This window comes from Pseudopipra pipra, chromosome 5, assembly GCF_036250125.1.
Source record: "Pseudopipra pipra isolate bDixPip1 chromosome 5, bDixPip1.hap1, whole genome shotgun sequence".
NCBI lineage: Eukaryota > Metazoa > Chordata > Aves > Passeriformes > Pipridae > Pseudopipra > Pseudopipra pipra.
Genome location: NC_087553.1, coordinates 44,264,305 through 44,283,671, shown reverse-complemented (window position 1 = coordinate 44,283,671; position 19,367 = coordinate 44,264,305).

The following is a 19,367-nucleotide window of genomic DNA, read 5'->3' as shown; positions in this document are numbered from 1 at the left end:
CTTTTTTTATTCTGCTTTCTGAGAAGCACTAACACGTTCACTGTTTGAAGCCAGGCTTTGAAATTTTGCAGAAAAGAAAAAAAGAAAAGTCTTTTCTTCATCCCGGGAAATTCTGTTCCAATTTCATGGAGCTATTACCTATTAAAACAAATCGCTGGCCACTGCAGAACAGCCTGTACTAAGAACCTCTCAGAAGTGTGAGATCAGCCATAGCAAAGGAAAAGAGTCAGACCTGTCATTGACTGTGCACTTTTGGCCCTTATTCCTGCCCCCACTGTCCCTCCATATTATGGTACAGATTTCAGCTACAGGATTACCTGGGTTTTTTCCCAAGTGACATGAACCCATTCACAAAGCAAGAGATAAATAAGCTGGAGTTAAATTAGTGTTTTTCCTTCACATTATATAAAACAGCTTACCCAAATTCTGAATGTCTGACTTTACAATATACATAACATACTTATGTGCTTGTGGACCTATGTAAATATGAGGATGCAACAAAATATGAAATAAAATCTTCTCGTATCTTTATAGATTTTGCTGCAGTGATTGTATAAGGCATCAAGGATGTTCAGTTCTCATTATTCCATTTCAAAAACAACAAGAAGACTGCAGGAGCAGAAGTTCTGAAAAGCAGCTTGTTAAAGTCTAATATTTTTCCTTCTGCTCACAAGTCCCTGAGTTAGCAGCAGGTTATTTTATATTTATATGCTCTGGAAATTCTTTCAATTTTTTACAAATTATGAGCAGTTGGCAAGGCTGGTCTCAGGACTGGAGAGACAGTTGTGCTTTGTAGGTTTAAAAAGTAATTTCCTATTCAACTGGATTTAACAAAACACACTGACATGGTTGATTACAAAGATACAGTGTAATAGGATAATTTTCAGTAATGTAGCTAAAACTTTTATGATAGTTAATCACATAAATCTGATGTAAATTTTAATCAGTTTAGACTTTCTGCTGTAAGCTGATTCAGAGGTTGTTGGCCATCTGCACAGTTCACTGTAATGCACTAGGTTACACATTTACATACACAGACTGCAGTTATCCATGGACTTACTCTTGTTACTTTTCCCCTAGATATTTGCATCTTCCACCCTTGTGGAATGGGGTTCGGAGGTTTTCCTTCAGAGGAGAGATGCACAAAAATTAGAGGTATGTAGAGCTTTAGAGAATCAGGATGATACCCCAGAGGATAAAAAAGCCTGTAAAGCAAACTCTCCTAATTGTTGCAAAGGTCCAGATATCCAGGGTGAAAACTGGTAAGCTCTCCTTCATTGCCTATGCATCCTACAATCTTGAGTCTAAAAGAGTTGGCACGGGCATTTGAAGAACTTGTGCAGCATAATGGTTCATACCAGCCATTGAATGGCTACTTTTAATGAGAAAAAAATTATGATTTATGAGACACTCTGGCGTGTAAAGCAAGATGTAGGTAAACTATAGGTACCGGAATTCTGAGCTGGAAACCAAATATGCTCTAACCTTCCTCCCAACTGCAATCTTATGAGGGAAACATCTGGGCACACTATGTGCTGAGCATGCCACTTCTCACATGCTGTCCAAGCCTGAATGCCTTGGGGATTCCTTTGAAAGTGTCATTTAAAATACTCAGTCTAAAGGAGTGCAACAGATCCTTCCCTACCAAGAGCTGAAATTCTTTCAGAATTAGATCCCTCGTGTTTGCTTAAAATTGGAGAAATAATTCTCTGAACAATTTTGAGTATAGAAAGGCAAAAAGCAGCTCTTTGAATATGGTGACTTTGGTACACAAAATATATTGCACACTGACACTATAGGCCTTTTCAATTTCTATAATACCATCTAATTATAATATTTGGACATTACCTCATTGGTTACGGCCACCCCCAAAACCCATCATCCTGGCCTCATCACACCTCCCAGATTTGAGTCCGTGGTCCCAAAATGACCACCCTTTCCTTCCAACCCTCATCATCCTCATCAACTCTGTTCTTCTTGGAATAGCTGCAAGGCTCCTGAGTAGTTTTGACTGGTCATATCAAATGGTGTGATCCTGGTACATCTTAGTCTAAGTATATTTTTACTGATAAGATGTTTTTCACCTTGCTAAAATCTTTGTCCGTTGGAATTCTTGACAAGGAACGTTAAACAGTATTTTAGGAATTTAATACAAAGGTGCTTAGTGAGCTAAAAGTGCTAAAAGAGCTAAAAGAGCTATAGTAAAATTTTATACAATATAGATTTTAAGGAATCACTCAAAAAGGGCTTTATAACAGCAATTGGGTGACGGAGGACACCATGCTCCCATCACTAGCAAAAGCTTGTGACCTTTGTCTGTTTTCTAGGTATAGACATAAATCCATAAATATGCTCTGGACTTAAATACAAAGTATTTCAGGAAAAAAAAGAGATGGCGCAGAAAATCTCAATCGCCCATCCTTGGCTTTCAGACATTAGCAAGTAGCCATGCTTGTGCTACTGAAGATTTCCAACTCCTCTTTTTCACTCAAATTCAACTTGAAAAGACCTAAATCTGACAGATTACTTGTAACAGATCAGTTTGGCAATGTTGGGTTTGAGGAGATAATCTAACTATATCTGTGGAGCTTATATCTGCTTAGGGCATTGGCACCTCATTGATTGTGTCTTGGTGCGATGGAGAGATGTCCACGATGTCCACCATACTCGTGTGATGCCCAGTGCAGAATGCCAAACAGACCATCGGCTTGTGCACTGCAAACTTAATTTCAATCTTAAATTCAAACCTAAAAGGGGCAGTATCCCAAGGAGAAGACTCCAAGTTAACAATCTCCAATCAGCCACAGTGAGAGACAAATTCCAGGCAAACCACCAAACTAGGCTTGAAAACCATTCCATAGATTCTACAGATTCCTCTCCTGAAACAATTTGGCACCATATTAAAAACAGCGTCCTGCAATCCTCTGAAGAATCCTTAGGGTTCTCCTTCAAGAAGAACAAGGACTGGTTTGATGAAAACAATCAAGAGATCCAGGAATTGTTGAGGAAGAAGAGAACCACCCACCAAGCACACCTTGCACTGCCTTTCTGTCATGCAAGAAAAACAACCTTTTGTCTTGCATGCCGTAAACTCCAACAGAAACTCCATGAAATCCAGAACAAGTGGTGGATCGATCTAGCTGAAAAAACTCAATTATGCGCAGACACAGGAGATCACAAAGGATTCTATGAGGCCCTGAAAACAGCATACGGGCCTACATACCAGGTCTGTTATAATCCTGAAATATGTTTTTTAATATTTAACCTTGATCGGAATTATATTCATGTTATAAGGGGGAACAAAGCTTTAACAATATTCTATAAAATCACATATGGGTGTTAAATTGACAAAGAGCAAAGTCCATGGCAGTCATAAATGAATATATGTCTGAATCTTTAGGTGCCTTCTGTAATGATGTAAATTAAGTACACAGTGCACAGAGGCAGCTCCTCAATAGGCAACTAATATATACACTTTCTACCTATCTACATTAATCAGGAAAACAACGTGGAGTTTCAAGCTCTATCTTTTCTTTCATTTGCTAGTCAAAGTACACCTCTATCCTGGAATGTTCATTTTATTTGTTTCCAAGAAGTTGACAAAAGTTAACACTGGCATTGCAATTTGAGTGCCTATTGCATCATCCTAAGAGCATAATGCATTTACAGTATTGTGATCAAATGGAGAAAACGTAACATACCCCAGAAGCTCACGAACATGGATCTACTTGAAAATTAGATTCTTGGAGCCAGAAAGAATAAAAGAGAGGAAATCTGTGGAAGTCAAAAGACGAGTCAGCCTTCTGGGAATCTCCCAATTATATGGAGGAAAACAGGCTTATTGACACTGAGTGGTGAGCTAGAATGAACTTGCTCCTAGTGCCCTCACACAGCAGTGTACAAATGCTTCCCTTGGTTGACCTTAAAAGGGTTGCTGGGACATAAAGCATTTCATTATCTTTAAGCTCCAGTTACTTGCAATGAAACCCAGGGAAAGGTGATGTCATCTGTCACAAAGATTTATATTCTAAATTAGAGTTAACTACAATATATGTATGATTTAACAGATTGTCTTTACGGTATTATAATGTCAATGCTGTACATTCCATGCTTCATTTGTCTCTAGCTGGAAGATTTAAGGGGTAATAAGCGGTAACTGGAGAGGACTATAAATCATTCACTTTTTTAATTGACATTTTTTTTTCAATACTGAGGTAAAATAAAGTTGAAAAATGTACTGTGGCTGCCCCGGCCTGACTTCATTCCCATGTTAAAGAACGATTACTCCTCTTCTCTTACTATGGTCTGCGTCAAGTGAAAAATGTAGCTGTACATTATGAATTGAATACATTTGGTTAATCATGGAAATGTTTCATGGGAGATTTTCACTAACTTTTTTCTGTCATTTCTAAAGAAAATACATCAATAACTGTTATTTATGATTATTGAGCAAATACACCAATAACCCGAGTAGTAATTCTATTCTGGTAAATATGATTTTGTTTGGAAGATGTTCAGATGTCTGAGGCTCCTCTACTAAGGAACTTAAAATTATATGCCACCTCTATGTGACACACAGATCACATCAGTCTTGCTCTTTGCTCAGCTGGTTTTCATGGCTTTCATTTGAGCCAGCAAATGAAAAACAGATATCTTAAGCCAGCAGTTTTCTGTCTAGAAAACAGACTAATTCTCCAGAGGTTGAGAAAGAAAAGGGTTACTGAAAATGTTTTATCTGGTGAAGCATTATACAGTGTGTATAAAGAACAGAAAATCTGCAGCATGTCTGCACACCAGAAAACTCTTCACTGAAAAATAAATTTGAACTGGTTTTGGTGGAAACATTGACATTCAGGCAAAGAAGTTTCTCTTGGAATATAAATGGCAGGTAAAGATCATCCCTTTGAGGCGTGGAGGGACATAAGAAAGAGACTGGGTCGTTCCTGTGTTCATTTAAATTTTTTTCTAAATTAATCCATAAATTGTATCAATCTTACAGGGACCATCATGTCCATAAAACTATCTACTGGTGCATACACAAATCACTGCCATAAGACATTGGTGAATGGCCAAGATTTCAGGAGGAATGGAGCCAGGGAAGTGTCCAAAATTTTGGGGACACTGACCAGCTTTTATAGAAAGAAATTTACTCCAGTGGAAATATTTTTCATTTTTGTTCATGATGATTTTTTTCATACTCACCTCAGAAGCTTCCATCAGTGTGCAGGAGATAGGAAAATATCCAAGACAAGCCATTGGTGTTCTCACATGCACAGACTTATCTGGGCTACGGGTAGGGAATAAAAAAAGAAAATCTATTTCACGCTCAAAGTAGTTATTCTACTGGAAAAGCACCAGGGTATGCATCCAGAAATCTGTTTTCTACAAAAAGGTCATGTCATCCAGAATAGACACATTAAATTGCAATGCCTTTCAAATATTTAAATTCTCTATTATCCACTTATTTTCAAGGTCTCCTGTGACATTTAAAAAGACAGTTTGTTCAGTAACTCCAAAACACAACCAGTCAGAGAAAAAGTTCAATACTTAAGGAGGTGTAATAGCACATATTTCACAGTGAATGAAGTGAAAACACTAAGCTTAGTCTGAAAGCAAAATGCTTAGTGGATCCAGTTAGCCAGTAGAAATAAACAACCTTCCTTAAAATTAAAAGTTCCCATTTCTACTATGGAAAAATATGACTGACTGGATTCTTCCTAAGCTTTCACAGTAAAGAACATAGTACTTAACCCTCCAGTAAATTCAAATCAATTATCATATGGCAAGAGCATTTTTAAGTGCTATTTTGTACTTAAAATCACTCATGTTAAAATCTCCAACCTGTAGCACATAGATAAGGTGTAGAGTGGATTAATAAAAGCCCTCACAAGGTGGTAATAGATGATAACTATCTAGGTGGAAGTGTTCATAAATTAAAATTCCCTCCAAATTAATTCTCATACCTGTAACTAGGATAGAATAATGGCATATGTCATATTAGCTCAACTGGTCATTTGCCAAGGCTTGGCGCTGTTATCTGATCTCTATATTAATTTCCATGGGGTGAGGTTTCTAATTATGATCTGTAATGATAAGAAAATCGCCATTGACTGTGTTTCTAGTGAAGTGCTTTGATTTTTATATTCGGGGAGGTATAATGCCAGTCTCCATTTATAAAAAATAATACATACAAAAGTCTAAGAAAAGATGATGCTTTCTGCAGTCTTGCCTGTATTGCTTCAGCAAAGAGCAACTGCAGCATTCAGATGGTAAATAAATTATCCTTTGGTGTAATGGATGTGTGAGTGATAGACTCAGCTTTTCAACTTAATTAACAGCTAGGAAATGGAAAAAAAACGTAATTAATGCACTAAGTTCTCTGGAAAGAAGGATTCCTAATTATTTTTTGTTTAGTCAAATATTGAGCTATTCTGCTTCCAATACTCACTGGCATGTCTATTTGCTTTGCACAGATGAAGTCTGTACAAACAACAGTACAGCAACAGCAACTGTTAACACAAAGGCCCCACATGGATGGATTTACTCCAGTAAAAAAAATTCCTCTGTTTTTGGTAGAAATGAAGTGACAACTCAAGATGGTTATCCTAAAACAGATACATTTTCTTTATCTCTCTACTTTTTCTCTCAAGACCCTGTTTTTCAGTTCAAAAATACCTATGAAATAGAGATTACACTAGAATATACTAACAGCTGCTCCCATGAAATCGCAGCTGAGGCCTGGAGGCAGGGAAAGCCCATGTAATGATAAGGAGCTGCTGCCTTGAGATCTGATAGATACATCCCTATGAAATCTACTCTGGTTAGGGGTATTTTGAAACAAAACAAAACAAAACAAAACAAAAACCCAACCCATGAATAACCAAAATGGATGTTTTTCTGTTCTCACAAAAATTGCACCTTTTCTCTGCTGTAATGAAGTCTCTGTCCCTCCATTCAGGATGTGCTGAAGTAAATTTATGTCTCTCAAAAAGTTTGGGAGACTCTTCTGCTGTCAATGAAGGCTGGGTGGCAGCTGGAAAGCAGTGCTGCAGCCTGACTTTAGGTGTTTAAAATAAGATTAGGTGCATATAAGCATATGTAAATGAAGTTGGGAAATAAGTCTGATATTAAAAAGATTCAGCCTGAATCTTACTAATGAGGTCATGTTACCTTAATTTCCAGGCTGCTACTTCAGGGGTTCTTTTTCCACCAGTTCTATCATATTTCTCTGCCAGAACCTATTCCTCATTCCCCCTATTCCTGTACTGGAAATTGGAGCAGTGCCCAAAGCACAAAACTGAAGGAGGGAATGGCATTACAATATAATATGATCTGGAGGCTAAGTTTGCCTGGATGTTTGTAACAGGATGACAAATTAACACAGTGGTTTTACTTACTTCCTCAGAATTGCCATTAAGCACACTTCTGAGAGCAAAGACCATTTGTTTTAATAGAAAATCAGACAAGCTAACACTACAAGTCTTCAGTATTATTGGTAGAATACCTTGCAGCGTCTAATGTCCTTATTTTTGTCTCCAGTGATCTGTGATGATATTTTATTTCTAAAATTTGCAGCACTGACTTCAGGTCTTCAACATTTTACCATGTACATATTTTTTAATGTGAATACCAGACACTTAGGAAGGCCAGTGTAAGCACATTGGTCATGGTTTTAGTCTACAATGATGTCACTCAACTTTCTTTCAAATTAGTTTGTGTAATGGAACAAGGTTGTAGCACATAGGTCAGAACTCAAGTCTGGATAACCAGCTATTGCTGGTTAGTCAAGAATTAATGGAGACAGAAGCAAAGGGACACCTGTATTTTTGCCAAAATTATTTGTTTGTTACTTCCTGCACTGGCTACACAGCTAGTATCTTCTGCTGTTGGAGAACAGTTGGGGTCCTCGGGCACTTTGGACTGCTCAGACACTTAGTATGGCCACAAATTCACCTTTAAACTGTACTGTGTAAACACAGTGAAAACATTTTTTATTCAAAGTAGTCAGAGACAGAAAGTCTCTCAAAAAATAATCCTATCTGCTGTGCCTGAAACTACACCTTAAAACTATAAAAAGTACTTAGCAAGTGCAAAATATAATGGCATATTTGTTTATTTCCAGAAACAATTAAAGATTTCAATTTCAACCGATAAATTTTTACTGCTAGCTGCTAATTTTGGGGATGTCACTGCTGTTGTGTGATGCCAAGTAAACTCTCAACAGTGCCAGAACCGGAGTTGATAGTCACCTCTTTAACATAGGAAATATTTGTTCTAAGTATTTCCCTCAGCTTTTTGTTTCACACCTTACTCTCACTTTGGCTACACACACATGTTCATTGATGTGAAGGTAAATCACAAGACTTATTTTTTCAATGAGATATTTTTTCAGAGGAATATGAATATAGAAACATTTTCCAAATGGACCAACGGAGATTTAGGAATTAAACTCATTGCCTTTAAATACACTGTTGAAAATAGGAGTGAAGTTTCTAGCTCATTTGAGTGATTTAAGAAATCTTACCATAAGTTCTGTGTTTATGCATACCATTTATCACCACACTAGACAAAACACAATCAAAATAGCAATTAGAAAGCCAAGTATTTTAGATTAAAATTTTATTTTAGTTCAGTATTTTGAACAGTTCAGTATTTCAAGGAAGACTGCATACCAAAAAACACAGACATAACAGTGGGGAGAGCAAATATTTGTTTAAATCTGTAAGTGAAAGAAGAAGAAGCAACTGACTGACAACTTCATTAAATTTGAATGCATTATCTCTAAATTCTGCTAGAAAAGCTTCAGGAGCAATTAATTTCCTTGCTACCAGTAACAATGATATATCATGGAACAAGAAACGAGAACTGAAAACAAAACAGGCAAGGCATGCTAATTAAGGAATCTGAAGAGCTAAATCCTATTTTGGTAATTTGTAAGATTGTTTTCTTCTTCTTTCTCTAATATTATTTTATCATCTTCCTTCAAAAGTATAATATATTGGAAAACAGGGTATTTTTTCTTATCAAGTTAGTGTAATATTTTAGTTTCTTGTAGAGCTGGGTATGACAGTTTCCTTGCCTCCACACAATAATCAGTTTTTCATTTGCGTCCCCAAGTCTGAGAGGTGACTGCTGTGTTTTCTGCAATAGAAGGAGAACACCACATTACTGAATTTCCCAGAAATACTATCAAAACCCTGGAAGGGGGGAAGTGATGAAATTATCTCATCAATATTATGCATTTTATGAAGACAGAAGAACTGAACTCACAACAAAAATATGCAGGTAAGACCCATGCAGGCTAACTTTAGGCTGGGGAGGCTGGTTAGTGAACTCCATCTGGAGTCACCCAAGAGAGATGCAGATGAATCAGAGCACTTAGAGTTAGGCTGCTGCTCTGAATCATTCTCTGCAGGTATTTTTCTTTATTCACAGGAAAGAGGAAGCTCAGAAAACCATCCCATGCAAATAAAAGCTAGCTCCAGTGCCTTGAAGAGTCTGTTTGGGTCTTTCAAAGGTGATAATGGTATGCATAAACACAGAACTTATGGTACAAAGAAAAATAAAGGTCAGAACAACAAGCGAAACTGTCACATTCCATCACCTGCAGTACTTAAATATTAACTATGCCTGCTGGGGTGCTTTTGGTGTGTTAATAAATTATTATATTTGACTCTGGGGAAATATTGCTGTAGAACAAAACAGACCATATCCTCAGAGAATAACGCTATTCTCTTTCAGATCAATGTATTATCACTTTACTCAGTTTGTCTTACACATATTTTGTACAAAACACTTTGCTATTGTCAGTTATTGGATGGAAATTAATTACTCTGACAGTTCAGTGACAGAAGCCTCTGATACTGCTATACTGAATTTAATTGACTTTCCATATATAAACTTTTTTCTGCACGGTTCCTCTTAGCACCACATGTCCTAAAGATCAAATTGCCATCTAAAATTCCCAGTTTACTAATTTGATTTTTTTATTTTGCTGCCAAGACAGTTGATCTCTTCATTGTTCAATCATTTCCTTCCTGAGTTAAAATTGATGATAATTAGATGTAAGAACTATGGAGAAAATACCAGCTTTAGAGGAAAATCAATTGCAATTGTATGGGTGGATGATAAATTTAGTTACATTATCACTATAATATGTATCTATTCAAAAGCTCTTTCTAGATGCAGAAATAGTCTGAGAAAAGGACATTCTAGAGAAAACCCAAGTAGCAGCATTTTATGAGGGATCTGATAGAAGAAAACAATCTGCATAGAGAGTAACTCTGTGCAGAAACCCTCCTTCATTTCAAAGGTAACTAGAAACATTTTTGTTTAGTATTCATAAGACCATTTCCATATGGTCATTTCTATATGACCATGAAAATTTTGAAAACTGTCCCTGATTCCACCAAGTTGTTGAGGTTACAACCCATCTCAGAAAGCACTTCTGTCAGCAGATTCCCAGAGCTCTCACTGCATGCTGCATGTGAGAATCAGTATGGTTTACCCCTTTTCCCACTACCATGTAGCAGTGCATAGACCAAACCTGTTTTCCATGCAGGTCTATGCTATCTGTCCCTCCTCAGGACCTCATAGATCAGATGTGAATATTCATTATGTCCCTCTCTGCCAGACCCCACTACTGAGAGCCATACAGGAGTGATTGAACAGGGCTGTACTATAACCAGGACACCTGCTCACCAGAAGGCAAGTGCTGCAGAACTACTCCCTGCCCCATGCTGTGATACACCTGGGGCTCAAGCCCTTCCCATGGTTGCTAGATTTAGTTGCCATCCAACTGCTGATGAGATATCCTTCCTGTGGCCTTGTGACAAGTGTGTTTGTGCATCAGGATCTTATTCAGCTGAGAGGCCTGAATTCACAGGGTTTATTTGCTTGAAAACTCTTTTACTTGTAAGAGCTGACTAGAAAGAGTGAGGTCTAAACTGAGTCTGAGAAGAAAATCAACACTTTGTCATATTTTACATTATGAAGCTGGTGAAAGGGTTACTACAGTTCATTATAATGTGATATTTTGAAGAGCTAGAAATAGTTTTAATTACATTTCTGAAGAATAGACCTATTTTTGTACATTTAAAAATAAGCCAAATTAGCTTCAGATTAAAAGTCTATATTCTAAGAACATTAAGGACACACTGGGGAAAGACCCTCTTTTCTTAGTGCCTTAAGTATCTGTGCCTAGTTGCTCTCAGAAGGATATGGGCCTAGATGGTATAGCAGTTCTTGTGCACCCAGGTGGCTGATGGAGTGGGATTCACTGTACTTAGTGAAAATTCTCTCTATTCTTTCCCACATTCCCTGGCTGAACTTTTAGAAACGACATTGAGCCCCAAAATCTCAGAATAGATGAACATTAGCCCTAAGGAAGGTGTAGAGGAGAGCCAGCTATTTTCATACACACAATGAAATACCTCCCTTCTTCTAGGAACTTGGAATGGGAATGACTCAAGGAGTTACTGAAATGTCACATTCTGCCTATCCTCAGGTAATGTTTGTTTCAAGCAATACTCTTTGTTTCACAGATTTTTCCCATTAATTTTAATTATAGATCATCAAAGAAAGAAAAGCTTCTTAATTGCCTCCAGAGTTACACCAGTGAAAAGCATACCAAACTAGCAGTCAAATATATTAAGAATGGGATTCCAGAATTTTGGCACCTTCCATTGTTAGTGATAACCAATTCACAAGTCAAAGTAAGATTTACCTCCTTGCTGCATGAATCCTTTTTTTTCCCTCTAGTAAATAACAAGGTTTTTCTTTTTTCTTCTCTTCATGAAGAAAATTTCTAATATGGATCTAATCTGGAGACATCTCATTTGGTTCAATTTATCACCAGTGCCCTCATCATTGTCAGAACAACACTGCACATCAGAGCTGATAAATTGCATTCCCCCTTCTGATCGACATACTGTATTGTGAAAATGGAACCAAATATGTCATAAATAAATAATGACTATCTTTTTACAGTAAAATTTTATTATAACATATAAACATGCAACTAAAGATGTGTGATTTATGCTGGTTCTGACTATTTTTGTTGTGCTTTCTGTCTATGAAAGGTATCTGAATATAATATTTTGATATGAAGTACTGCCATCTCCTCCTCTCAGGCAGAAAATATTGTATTCAATTGGTGCCAGATCCTTTGCACAGCAACATTATCATGATTCCCTGTAATTTCAGATTTGATTGTAATTTTTTAATTAACTTTGTTTTGAAAAAGATCCCAAAGCCTGATAAAAACTTCTGAAAACAAGACACAAACTAAGTATAAAGATTTCAAATCTCATGTGCAAACATCTTTCTATAGGTGAGAACATGAGTGGAATTACAATTTACTTGCTTAGTTTTAAAACAAGATTGCAAAAGGAAAAAATATAGGAAAGGATATGTGATTTTAGAGTGTTTTGAATAGCAATTTGGAATCTCAGCATAATCATGTTTGGTATTTTACTAATGAGGATTGGGGATTTTATGTTTTAGGAAGAAAAATACTGCAGCTTTCAGGTTCTTACCTGAAAAGATAAGCCAAAGCTACGTATCTTCTAGGATGTTCTCAAACCCTACCTTGAAATTACTTTGTCACCATAGAAACCTTCTAGTGGTTGAACACTGTGCCTTGATCTCAAAAGCTTGATCTCAAAACTTTGACTTACTCGGTTGTGGAGTTTCCTGGCTTAGAGGGAATTTGGTTGTTCTCTGAAATGGTCATATATGGGTAAACGCTAGAAAAGGGAAAGAAGCAATTAAGCTAAAGTAAAAGATTTTATATAACTGATTGCAATAAACTGGCCAGAAAGGTTCTGATATGAAGAGGTCTATAACATAACGTTCCAGAATAATTTCTGATAAGTGTTGTGGAGCCGAAAGGTTTTATGGTAAAGTGTATGATGTGGTTACCCACCAAAACAGTAAGTTCCCTCCTCCTTGTCCAAGGTTACCAAGCACAGTCTACATGCTGCAAACTGGAGACTGGCAGCAGAAAAATGAAGTTAAATTAATTCTGTGTGTTATTTCTTGGACACCTCTTGGAGACTTTCAGACTACAAGCCTTATATACCTAGCAGAGAAATTTCTGGTGTAGTTTTACCCAAGGACTTCACAGTCACTGCTACCTTATTGGAAATGTCTGGATAACACACTATCAACATGCAAGCATTGTATATACGGATGCATGCCCGGTTCAACACATGTGTAACACACAGATGCAAGCACATATACACCCAACAGGTCATACAAGGAGACATCACAACCATAGCTCCAGCATGTACACATGCATGCAGCTTCAGGTGGAAATCACACAGCTGTCAGGTGGCCCAGCCTGATACACACATTAAGGGAGTACACGTATTTTAGGTCATGTGTGTGAGATCCTGGATCAGAATCTCAGTAAATTATTGATATGGGTCGGAACCAACTCACTGTGTGTGTGTGTGTGCATGTGGGGAAGGGCTGGGCCTGGACCTGCAGGTCCATGGTAAAACCTGCACATCAGACCTGTGCTGAGGGCACAGGGCAGAGCCTGAGGGTAAAGCCTGCTGCCCAGGCAGAGCACATGGCAGAGCTGAAGGCCCTGCAGCCGGGCTGTCAGTCAAGGCAGACCTGCCTAGTAGCCTGCCCACACCACAGCTCCGGAGCCTGTGTCTGGCTACAGCACAGCTCACTCTGGCCTGGGAGGTGCTGCCTGCTGGGAGGGAAAACTGAACTCTGTAAATACACCAGACTCCATGCTGTCTCTCTCCCTCTTCTTGTCGGTAACTATTCTCCTCTCCTTCTCTCTCCTTCTCTCTTTCTCCTCTCTTCACCCCTTTTAATCTGTTTTCTTCTGTTACTCTTTTCCTTCTCTTGTGGGTGCCTTAAAACCAATGAATTGTGTTTTACTAAAGCTGGTATATGGATTGTTTTTAGTGTGTGTTTCCTGTGGAATGGGTCTTTGTGCTGAATATTTAAGTGAAATGTTTTTTTCTTTGTTGTATTTTACTTCTGTAAAAACCTTTTGCCAAAATATCTTATTTTTCTCACTAAATTAAAAAGAATTTCTCTTAGAGAAGAGTGTGCGACTCTTTCTCTGGATGCTAATTAGAGGTTATAACAAACCAAAAGACTTTTAAAAAGTCTTAAATAAAAATGTAACCGCGTTGGTCAGTTTATAGCTTAATCCGGAGAGCAACAACGTGCCAGTGTTCAGTTCATTGTGCTAATGTAGCTGGTTCATAGTCAGTGAAGAGAAAGGAAAAGTAGACAGACAAACCTTTTTGAGTGTTTCTCTCATGCTCCATATAGCTATGCTGCAACGTATCTTACTTTAGTATTTTTCTCTTACTGGACTCCAGGAAATAAACACTCAAAAGGAAGGTTCATCCTTTCTTCTTCCCTTGAATCAATGTAAGAAAACATTTCAACTACAATTTTGAGAGTCTCATCGAACCTTTGAACAAAATCAAGCCTAGACTTGATGGTACTTTGAAATTTAAAACACAGAAGGTTATTTGAAATTGTGCTGATCACAAAAGCATTAAAAGACCACAAAACCTCTTAAAAATGTATTTACAGTTCACATTTAATTCAAGTTATTAGGGGAAGTTATAGAATAGTATACCCCGCTGTTATAAAATACATATTTATGAGGTTTGGATGAATAATTCACAGAACCAATGTACTGCTTTGCTGCCGAAAGGATATTTGCAATCAGATTTATATGTTACTTGAAATTACTAAACCAATGCATTTCTGATTAAAACTTTTATTCTGTGGCTTGCCTGTGACTGGTTCTCAGAATATTTCTTATTCTAGTTGTAATGATAGGTCAAATAAATCATGTGCTGCTATTTCCTTGCTCTGATTTGACTGGTAAAAGAACTTTTCTAAAATAAATTGCCATGTAGGAGGACAGAATATTCAGCTTCTGTGAATGCTTGTGCTTGTGATTTTGAAATCTGCTCTTCTCGAACATTTCTGCCAGTGTGATTTGATCATACAAATATTTGAACAAAAGAAATATAAGCCAATAGCAATCAAATAGCAATGCCAAATAGCAATGCCAAAGCAAAATGTGAACAAATATTTAGAAAAAGTTTTTTCCCCTATATTGTCTCAACTTGAAATAATCAGAGAGAAACTACGGTATTTTTCAATCCTTTTCCATTAATGAGACTAGAAGCCAGCTTCTATTTTGCTCTGACAGAACTGTTTGCTCAGTGTTTTTTAAAGAAATAAAGTATTTGCATCTGTATGTGCCTTACTTCAGAAAAATTAATAAATTTTTCTTTATTATACATAGGATTGATCCCAGAGTATGACTTACCAGTAATTTCACAAGGAGGAAAAGGGCCATTAATAGCATCCATTCCAAATGAATAATTAAGCCAAGACTGCAAACGATTTTTTTTCCTCTCACTGCTGAAACTGAGGGAAAAACTTCTGTTGGTGATAAATGGCAAGCTTAACAACATTGCTTCATTTGTTGCCCAAAGGATGATATAACCTGGCACAGCAAACTGAAGAATTATTTTCTGCATTTAAGCATTGCTGTTGTGCAGGTCTTATTTTGTCTTTGCTGTTTATGCCTTTTCCTTGACTGTGAATTCTGGCATCTGGTTACAGAACTTCAGAAGCTGGGATGTTCAGCTTTCCAAACAGCAAGACATCATTGTGAGATGGAAAATAGGGGGCCAGCACATGAAACACTCAGCTGGGGTTCATATGCTCTGGTTTCCAGTCCCATCTCAATTCTCCATGTTAACTTAGGCATAACACTTAGAGTTTTCTTTACTTTTCTTTCTAACTGTAAAACAATTAAAACAATGCTTTCCTATTTTTCAATCACTAACAATCTAATGTTAGTGTAGTTGTTATCTAAGTGATATGGAAGGCACTGTAGAACGGATCCAGATAATAATCACAAACAAAACCTTCTGCACAGATGTCATTTTGTGACTCAGAGACAAGCTAGTGTTATATTGGCTGACTGTCATACCATCCGTCTTTGAATGTCAAACTGTCAAGATTGCACAAAAAAAGAATTTCAGAGTGCTTTAGAGTAAAATATATTTTTCGAGAAACTTAAAAATATTTTAATGGAATCTCCTTTTTTACTACCTGAAATTCTAATAAAAGCTACTTAAATATGAAGGCTTGTGTTCTAGTTGTGTAACAAAGGCAGGGCTGATGGTGTAAAGAACTATTTTGCTCTTTTGTGAGTCTTTGTTACAAATTGTTCTTCTGTCTTTGAATTACATACACCCATTAGGAATTTTTAGGAGGAAGATCAGCTTCCCTTAGGTGATCCAGCCTTGGAGTATTGTAGAGAACTCTCTCTACAGGTGGGAGAACACATTGAAAACCTTTGCAAAGGACAAGAAAGTGGTTGTCCTGCTCAAGGCTCTGCAAATTCCTGTGGTAAGGACGAGAAAGAGACTTCTTTTGACACCCTCTGGGAAAAATGTCCTTCTGTGCTATGGTCACCTAGCTAAGAAAATTAAAAAAAAAATATGATGAGCTGGTCCTGTCATGTGAAATAGCATAAAGCACCAGGCTATTTTAATGAAAACTGTCTTCAGTACTATACCTGAAATAAATGTATGACAGAATGAGAACATTAAAATGTGGTGTTTTGATTTTGGTTTGGTTTTTTTTTTTTAAGACAAAGATAGTAAGAGCTTCATACTTTATGTTGGACTTTGAGGATGGCAGTTACATTTGTGATAGCAAGTTGCCTTTTTCATAACAGGTTGATGAGATAGTCTACTACTGAGAAGTGATACTATTTTCAGAATCAAGTATATGCATGTCATATGCATGACTTTGATCCCTTTACAGAAATACATAGATATGTGTATATACATATGATGTGCATGTATATGTCTATGTCTGTGAAGGTGACATGCATATTTGCTGATTAAAATAGAAATGTAGAAGCCCTCATGTGTGCCAGTTTTCTGTTTTGGAAAAGAACCAGTATATATCTGGGTTGTAAATATAGTATATTAGTCTATTTTTGTGTGTGTGTATGCACTGGTATGTGGAATATATAAAAATAATCATCCTCAAATTCATTCATATGGATGTGTGGGAACATACCCCAGATGATCACCTCTTAAACCCTTAGGCTGACTGCACCCACCCATGCCTGTGGGAGAAAGGATGATGGAATGTATATGAGCTTTTTTCTTGATTATGTTTGTTGCAATGTCAGAGTACTGGCAGATGTCCAAGCAGAGATATGAGTAAATCTAGCAGGCCATAGTCTAAAATTAGTTCTCTCTAAATGTATCTGTCCTAGGGGTTTTTGTGTGTTTGTCTTTACAACAGTCCCAACCATACTGAGCTCGTATATGTATCATGTAACCATTGCAGTTTTGCAGGCTGTTGAAAATATTTTCTTTGGTGAGGTGGACAATAAGCAGTCCACAGTTTTTTTTACTTTCATAGATGTTCGTAGGCAAGTACTTCTATTTTTGAATAAGTTTAATGATGTTTACTGTGTTAGCACAGAAAATGTGTTGCCCTCAATGAACTCCAAATTTTCTCTTCTATATTTAGTGACTTACTTAAAACAGAATGAAGTCTGTGGGTGAGGTCGGCTATCAGTCCATCAGTGGTACAACAGAATGATTCATGCAAGACCATTGGATCTAATTACATCATTCTTGGCCATCTGTACTTCTGGGCTTACGTTTGCTTTTCCTCTACTTGAAAAAGATACCTTCAAATTGAAATTATTGCTTCTTCCAGTAACAGCAAACATTGCTGGTTTCAGGCTGCTTTGAACATAAAAAATGTCTGTGTTTTTTTTTCCATATTTTCTACTAATCTGCAGAGACTACAAGCTCAAAAATCATGGATCAGACTTAAAAATTACTATATTTAAGAAGGGGGGGGGGGAAGGAAAGATCTCTTAATTTTCATTTGGCTTGACTTTATTTTGTTTCTCAGGGAAAACTTCCTGTTTGCAAGAACATCCAGCCCATCATCAGCTGTATGTGCATACACTCACACCTATGGATATATGCAGGTCTAACTTGTTCATAGTTGGTGGGGATTCTAGATAGACAGTAAGGCTGCCTACAGCCTTGCACAGTTATGGCCTGAATCTACATAATTAAATTTGGTCTTGTAAGTCAATCTTAAAAAAAAAAAGGGGGGGCAACAGAGTAAGTAGCTTTCCTATTGCCTGTACAATGAGAAGTTAGTGCCTCCTGTCTAGTAGTTATGCTTGTAGTCTCAATACCCCCGAAAGAACTCTTGAGACTCTGTTTCTGCAGAATGCTGCTTGCCAGATACATGATCATAGCTCTTTGGCTTCTATGTGCAATATACAGTCCACATATCTAGTGGGTTGTTGTCTACTGAACTTCAAGAGAAGCTTGGTTTTTATTTACTCATATGATACAGAAAAAAGTTGGTATAGAACTTTAAGTGATATGTTTCACTTTTACATCTTTTACAGTCAATGAAGTGTGCTGAAGTACTGTAAAGTTAATGGAATAATCTAGGATAAAATGAAGCAGATTTGGAGGGAAAAAAATTAAAATCTAATGAATATAATTTACATACCATTAAAATTGTGAAAGAATAATAGAGAGACACAAAGTGTCTTTATTAATAATAAATTTTAGAGTTTATTGGAAAACCAGATTACCTGTATTTATGGTTAGCTTGTTTTGACAAGTAGCATGAAACCAGATTAACAGGGAAATGTATAGGTAAGAAAATTGCATGTACATGATTTCCATGTGTTGTCCAACTGAAATTTATTTGTAGAGAACCTATGAGTTCTATGCCATTTACTCATTTATTCCTTTGGTCAGTGTAAACTTGACTATTATAAGTAGTTACATCAATACATTCTTATTCTCCAAACAATTTAAGTGTGTGCTAGTTTAGTGAGATTCAGAATGTACTTAATTACTTTAGTGTATAGCAAGGGTTGTATCTTATGCTAATGTTTAAAACTATGCAAATTTTTCATTGCATTAAGGAATGAGTATCAAAAGGTCATTTGTGCTTTTGGTGCTTCCTTTCCTTAATAACAAATTTCTGTTGTTACTGATTTGTTTATTGCAAATAATAAATCATCACTGTGAGAAAGTAAACAGCCTCATTTTTCTACAGTTAGAAAAGAGTAACTCTGTAGACTGGCTTAATTTGCAGGCAGGTGAATCAATAATAGCATGATACTCAGTATTTTGTCTTTATGCTTTCCATACTCAGGAACTCAGTGCCTCTAGTCTGTTCATTTCCACTTCTAAGGAGGTCTCATTCTAGAATTTCACACAAGCTCTTCCCACACTTCAACACATTTTCTGTTAGGATTTAAGGTCCAAAAGATTGCAGAATGTCAGCAA